The sequence below is a fragment of the Carlito syrichta genome, unplaced genomic scaffold, assembly GCF_000164805.1.
Source record: "Carlito syrichta isolate Samal-C Ts95f unplaced genomic scaffold, Tarsius_syrichta-2.0.1 Scaffold315356, whole genome shotgun sequence".
NCBI lineage: Eukaryota > Metazoa > Chordata > Mammalia > Primates > Tarsiidae > Carlito > Carlito syrichta.
The window spans coordinates 134,028-139,890 of record NW_007259452.1 but is presented as its reverse complement, the minus strand read 5'-3'; the positions used below and the strand labels follow the sequence as shown (position 1 = coordinate 139,890).

The 5,863-nt window shown below is 45.5% G+C and overlaps 1 protein-coding gene across 4 annotated transcripts in view; it reads left to right on the top strand.

Moving 5' to 3' along the window:
• The first annotated feature begins 1,668 nt into the window (after positions 1 to 1,668).
• The window catches only part of ZNF691 (zinc finger protein 691), a 6,658-nt gene continuing 2,463 nt past the window's right edge, over positions 1,669 to 5,863 (top strand). Inside the window, exons 1-3 of one of the 4 annotated variants that reach the window (XM_008072595.2) lie at positions 1,669 to 1,759; positions 4,934 to 5,064; positions 5,210 to 5,405. The gene's annotated coding sequence lies outside the window, so the exon portion shown is untranslated. Of the gene's footprint in view, positions 1,760 to 4,933; positions 5,406 to 5,863 lie in introns of all 4 variants that reach the window. The other 3 variants (XM_021706223.1, XM_021706222.1, XM_008072594.2) reach the window with 3 other exon arrangements.

Here is a 5,863-nt window from a genome sequence, read left to right as displayed (position 1 = left end):
TAAAACTAACTCACATTGTCCACCCTGGCCTCATATAATAAGATAACTTTTCTTACCAGCACCACTTCTTCCCTCTCACCAAAGAATTGGACACTGCTGCTCTCTCGGGCTGACTGGAGAGCAGAGGGGCCCTGTGGTCCCTCCACCCCAAGAATTATAGTAGAGGAATTGGTACTTCAAATGGCTAGGTGGTAGAGCTGGGGTTATGAGGGAGATCCAAAAAAAAACCAAACACCCGGAATTATTTTTTGGAGGACGGGCCCTTTGTAGTATAGGCTTCCCCCACTAGGAAAGGGTGGCCCATCCTCCCTATTCACCCAATCTTACTCAGAGTGATGTTTTGATTTTTTTTTATTCCCTGGATGAAAAAAGTCCTCAAAGGTAAACGGTGTGCTGATGTTGAAGAGTTGAAACAAAAAAAAAAAAAAAAAAAGGAAGAAGCATAAAAAGACATCAAAATTGACAAGTTCGAAAACTATTTTGAGCAATGGAAAAAGTGTCTCAATAACTGTGTCGCATTAAATGGAGACTACTTTGAAGGTGACTGAATTTTAAACATGTAAGAATAAATACACAATTTTTTGTAAATAAATTCCAGATTGTTTTGAGTGCCCTCCCATATACCTACTTAGCTCTGCAGGGAATGCTCTTTGTTCTTTGCACCGAAATACCACACAGATATAAAAAGGCTGTGATTAGTTTATGTATTCAATTAACCTTTATTATTTAAAAAAATAAAACCCGGCCAGGCTCAGCCCGTAATCCCAGCAGTTTGGAAGGCTGAGGCAAGTGAATTGCCTGAGCCCATGGATTCAAGACCAGTCTGGACAACTTGGTGAGACCTCATCTCTATAATAAATCAAAAAATTAGCCGGGCATGGTAGTGTGCACCTATAGTTCCAGCTACTTGGAAGGCTGAGGCGGAAGGATTCCAGAGCCCAGCAGGTCAATGCTGGGGTGGCCGTGAGTGTGCCACTGCACTCCAGCCTGGGTGACAGAGACTCCAACTCAAATACATAAATAAATAAATAAAATAAAACCTAAAAAAAAAAATCCTGGATACTTTCATGGTCTGTGTCTGGATTGATGAACAACTGTCAGGTTTAACTAGGGACGCACGTGTGTTCTAGAAAAATCCTTGCTCAAGGACAATGTGAGACATAGAGTTTGCTCCTCAGACAGGAGACATTTAGCTACTTCGACAAAAGTGTTGAAATACTTTTTATTTAAACTCCCTTCCAGTTTACATTCCTTTTATTTTAAGTTATAAACATTGAGTGAGGTGCTAAGTTCTGCTTCGTTGGATGTCTACAGGACGGTCAAAAGTCACCAACTTGAAGAAAATTTGAGCTCATGACTCCTTAGAGTTCATGTAGGTCAGTTACACAAATTTCACAAAACTCCAGACGGGGGCCTCGCAGGACTGAGCGCCCGAACACAGAAGGAAATCAGACAGCCTTATGAAGGAACCTAGTCTCCCACAGCTAGATTCTAAACTTCGTGAACGTTTTCTTCGAGCTTCGACCCAGGACTACAACTCCCAGCATGCCAAGCACAAGGCCATAGTTTATTGGCGAACCCGCCTGGGTCTCTTTTGATGCGGCAGCTACTATAGCCAATGGGTAGAAAGAATGGGTCCCAGAAGCCAATCCTGGAGAAGCAGGGCGGATCCCTCTCGGGTTCCGGCTCCGGCTCCGGCTCCGGCTCCTTCCCCGGCCGACAGAGGCGGCGCTGTCCCTGACCGAACGGCGGGAGCGAGGTGGGTCCGGGTTGGGCCTGAGGTCGTGGGGGGAGGCGGACACGACTTCGTGGGGGATCTCTGGGCACGGCCCCTTCCCTTTCACCGAGGAGTTGGAGGCTGTTGCTCTGCTCTCCACTGGGAAGCAAAGGGGCCCTATGGTCCCCCCGCCCCGACCCCTGTCCCGGTCCCCCGGCCCGCGCGGCGGGGCTGCTGTCCCCACCCCTACCCTCTGGCTCTTCTGTTGGCTTTTGAGTATTCCAGCCCTCCTGCCAATGACCATATGTTTGGGATCAAACCCACCTCCTCACCCACCACTCCGGCCCCAAGCCCACCGGCATCTCTGAACCCGCTCTTGTCCTCCAGAACGCTGTACCCTTGGCCTCCGCCACTGGCTTCTCCCTGCCCTGCAACACACAACCCAGCCCCTTGGTTCCTGTTGCTCTAACACCTCTGATGGCAGCTTTTGACCCTTCGCTCCTGACCATCTGCTGGAACCCTCTGGCTCCTTTGGTCCTCCATCCCGTTAGTTATCTAACTCCCCTGTACAATTCCCTGTTCTGCAACACCTTGTCCTTGGTCTTTGCTCCTCTCTCCCTTTTCCTCCTCTAACCCTTGTCTTGGCCCCAAAGACCCAGAACTTTGGCCCTTCAGACCACATCCCAGCTTGACTTCTTTTCCTGTAAACCAGGCCCTTTGCCTTGGTCATCTGTGATCAGTAGCCCCATCTTCTTGGCTTTTGCTTAGACCTGACCCTTCTCCACTGCCTCAGTCCCTTCCACCGTTCTCCCTTTGCTGCTTAGCCGCTAGGCAAGTCCAGTATCTCTGGAATATGATAAAGTGCCTCTGTACTGTAACTGCACTGTCTTCTCAGTAGGTAGTGGGCCCCCTGTCTCTGCAAGTCTTACCCATCCTGCAAGACCTAGCTCAAATACGACCTCTTCCATGAAGCTGCTCATCCCTGATCTTGTCAGGAAGATATGCCTGTCATCTGAACTCCGTGGCACTGTTTTTATTTCTTTCCTTCCATTCCTCCTGTTTTCCCTTCAGTGCTAGTGTATTGATTCAAAGCACTGGCTTGGGAGTGGTAAACAGACTCCCCAGTTGTGACATTTACTAGCTGTGTGCCCTTGGGCAAATTACTTGATTTCCCTAAGCCTCAGTTTTCTTATCTCTAAAATAAGGATGAAATGAAGTGAAATGAGATGATTCATATATGGTGCTTAGTCCAGGTGCTAGCCCTTGGTATGAGCTTAAAAAAACATGAACTATTATTGGTTTCTGTATAATGTGTCAGGTGCTGTGCCACGCACTGAGGAATGGGTATAACAGTGACTAAGGCTCAGTCCCTGCCCCAGTTCCCCAGAACTTAACCTTCCACAATGTATGTTTCTGGAGTCCATGGTCTTTTTCACTATGTTGTATCATAAACTGAGGATGGTGATCATAATCCTACATCATTTTTCTCTTATACTGACTCAGCATTCAGTCCCCGATAGAGCTAAAGCTTGGTAAATTACGGAACAGCAATTTTGGAAGTGAGTGGGGCCTTGTAACTCCTTGCATAGAGAGAGATAGTGGAGCCCTAGGTGGGGTGGGCAGGGCTGGGAAGAAGGGTGGAGTGAAAGATCACATCCCTTCACTCATTCATTCAAAACACATTTGAGCACCCAGGCTTGTGCTGCAAAAGATTATTAAAATGACCCAGTCTCTTTTCTAAAGTTGCTTATAAAACACTCGTGGAAACAGACATGTAATTGCAATTCATTATAAAAGCAAGCAGAAGACTCTGGGTGCAAAAAGGAGAAAGTGGGAGTAATCAGGAGACTGCTGAGCAACAGTGGGGTGAGAATAGACACAAGTAAGCATGAAATGGGTTCTGGAGACAGGTCTGGCCTTCCTTCATTCAACTCACTCAACAAATACTTTTTTTTTTTTGAGTTGGAATCTCATTCCATCGCCCAGACTGGAGTGCAGTGGCTGCTCCTGGCCACCGCAGCCTCAACCCGCTGGGCTCCAGTGATCCTTCTACCACAGCCTTCCAAGTAGCTGGAACTATAGGCACGCACTACCACGCCTGGCTAATTTTTTTGATTTATTGAGAGATGAGGTCTCGCCAAGTTGCCCAGGCAGGTCTTAAACCCGCGGGCTCAGGCAATCCACTCACCTCAGCCTCCCAAAGTGCTGGGATTACAGGCTGAGCCACCGAGCTCGGCTAACAAATACTTATTAAGGATCTACCATATATGCCTGCCACTGCTCTAGGAATTTGGATTGCATTAGTGAATGAAACAAAACAAAGATTCCAACCCTCAAGGAACTTATGTTTTAGTAGGTGGAAGCTGACAATAAATAATAGACATAAATAAATGTCAGGTGAGATGTAGTTTGGGGCTGGGGGACTGGGAGTATGGGAGGGGTTATAATTTTTAAAAGGATCGTCAGGGAACAAGGAATTGAAGTATCAAGGAATAAATAGTTCCTGAGCATTAGAGTTTCTCCTATTTACCTGTATTTTTGAAAGTGAAGCAAGCTTATTATTTTCATATTGTTCCTCTAAGTTTTTCAAGAATCACTAACTTGATTAGTAAACTGTACCTCACTTCTTGTTTTAAATAAAGTTTTATTGAAACACAGCCATATTACTTCCTTCACATCTTGTCTATGGCTGCTTTCATAATACAGTAGCAGAGTTGAATAGTTACAATAGAAATCCTATTGCCTTAAATTTTTTTTTTTTTTTTTTGAGTTGGAGTCTCACTCAGTTGCCCAGACTGGAGTGCAGTGGCCACTCCCGGCCACCGCAGCCTTGACCTGCTGGGCTCCAGCGATCCTTCCGCCTCAGCCTTCCAAGTAGCTGGAACCACAGGCGCACGCTACCACGCCTGGCTAATATTTTTGATTTATTGTAGAGATGAGGTCTCACCAAGTTGCCCAGGCAGGTCTCAAACCCACGGGCTCAGGCAATTCACTCACCTCGGCCTCCCAAAGCGAGGGATTTCAGGCTGAGCCACTGAGCCCTGCCAAATATTTACTAAATAATTATTATTGGCCATTTACGGGAAATGTTGGCCAAACTTTGCTCCTTAAAGAGTTGAAGTTCTGTCTCTATTTCTATGTTTTTTAATTAAAACATTTTTTTCTTTCCTAACAAAATCATTTAAAGGATCTTGTGCATTTTTATATTCTTCACAGGACTAGGATATAGTGTCTTCAACAGTTGTAATAACAAATGTCATTTGCTGAAAGACAGCACATGTCACACACTCTACTAAGTATTATAGGCATTTCCTCTAATACAGAGCCCTGCAGTATAGTGTAGATGGGCATCACAATCTTAGTGATGAGGGAGTTGAGGTTCAGAGTGGTTGAATAATTTGCAGAGTAATAAAGATACTGTGTGTCACCATTGTGATCCAACACTAAATGTAGTCAGTGCCCTTTCCTTTATTCTATGTTGCTTTTTCCCAGAAGTACTTGCTGATCAGAAGAAATTATTGGTTTTTTCATTTTTTCTCATCAGTGCCCTATCATAGTTTGTGCTTCCCGCCCTTATCTGTTTTTCATGTTACTCTGGACAGCATTTCCACCAATTCATTCTGCCTTTTGAAATGTCATTATTTCTTCAAGGCCCAGAGGAAATGCTACATACTCGTCTAAATCAGAAGTACTTTTTTCTTTCTCTCCTTCCCTGTCCTTGGAAGGACAAAGGAGTCTATGCATTTAGTAATTATTTACTGATGTTTGCATAAATCAGACCCTGTGCTGGCTACCGTACGTGTTTAGTGTTGGAGGTGGGGAGAGTGTGGTTTGTGTACCTATGTCTGTATCTTCATCTGTATTTTGGTATATGAGTGTATGACTGGGTATAGTGTGAATGTATGGCTGTATGTGTGGTGTGTGTGTGGTATGTATGTGTGTGGCATGAGAGTGTGATTGAGCATGTTTGTGGTGTGTATGACTGTGTGTCGTGAAAATGTGGCTGTTTGGGTGACTGCTTGCATGCGTGTATGTGGTGTTTAAGAGTGTGGTGGAGCCAGGCTTAGTGACTCAGCCTGTAATCTGGCGCCTTTGGGAGGCTGAGGGTGAGTGGATTGCCTGAGCCCGCGGGTTCGAGACCCGCCT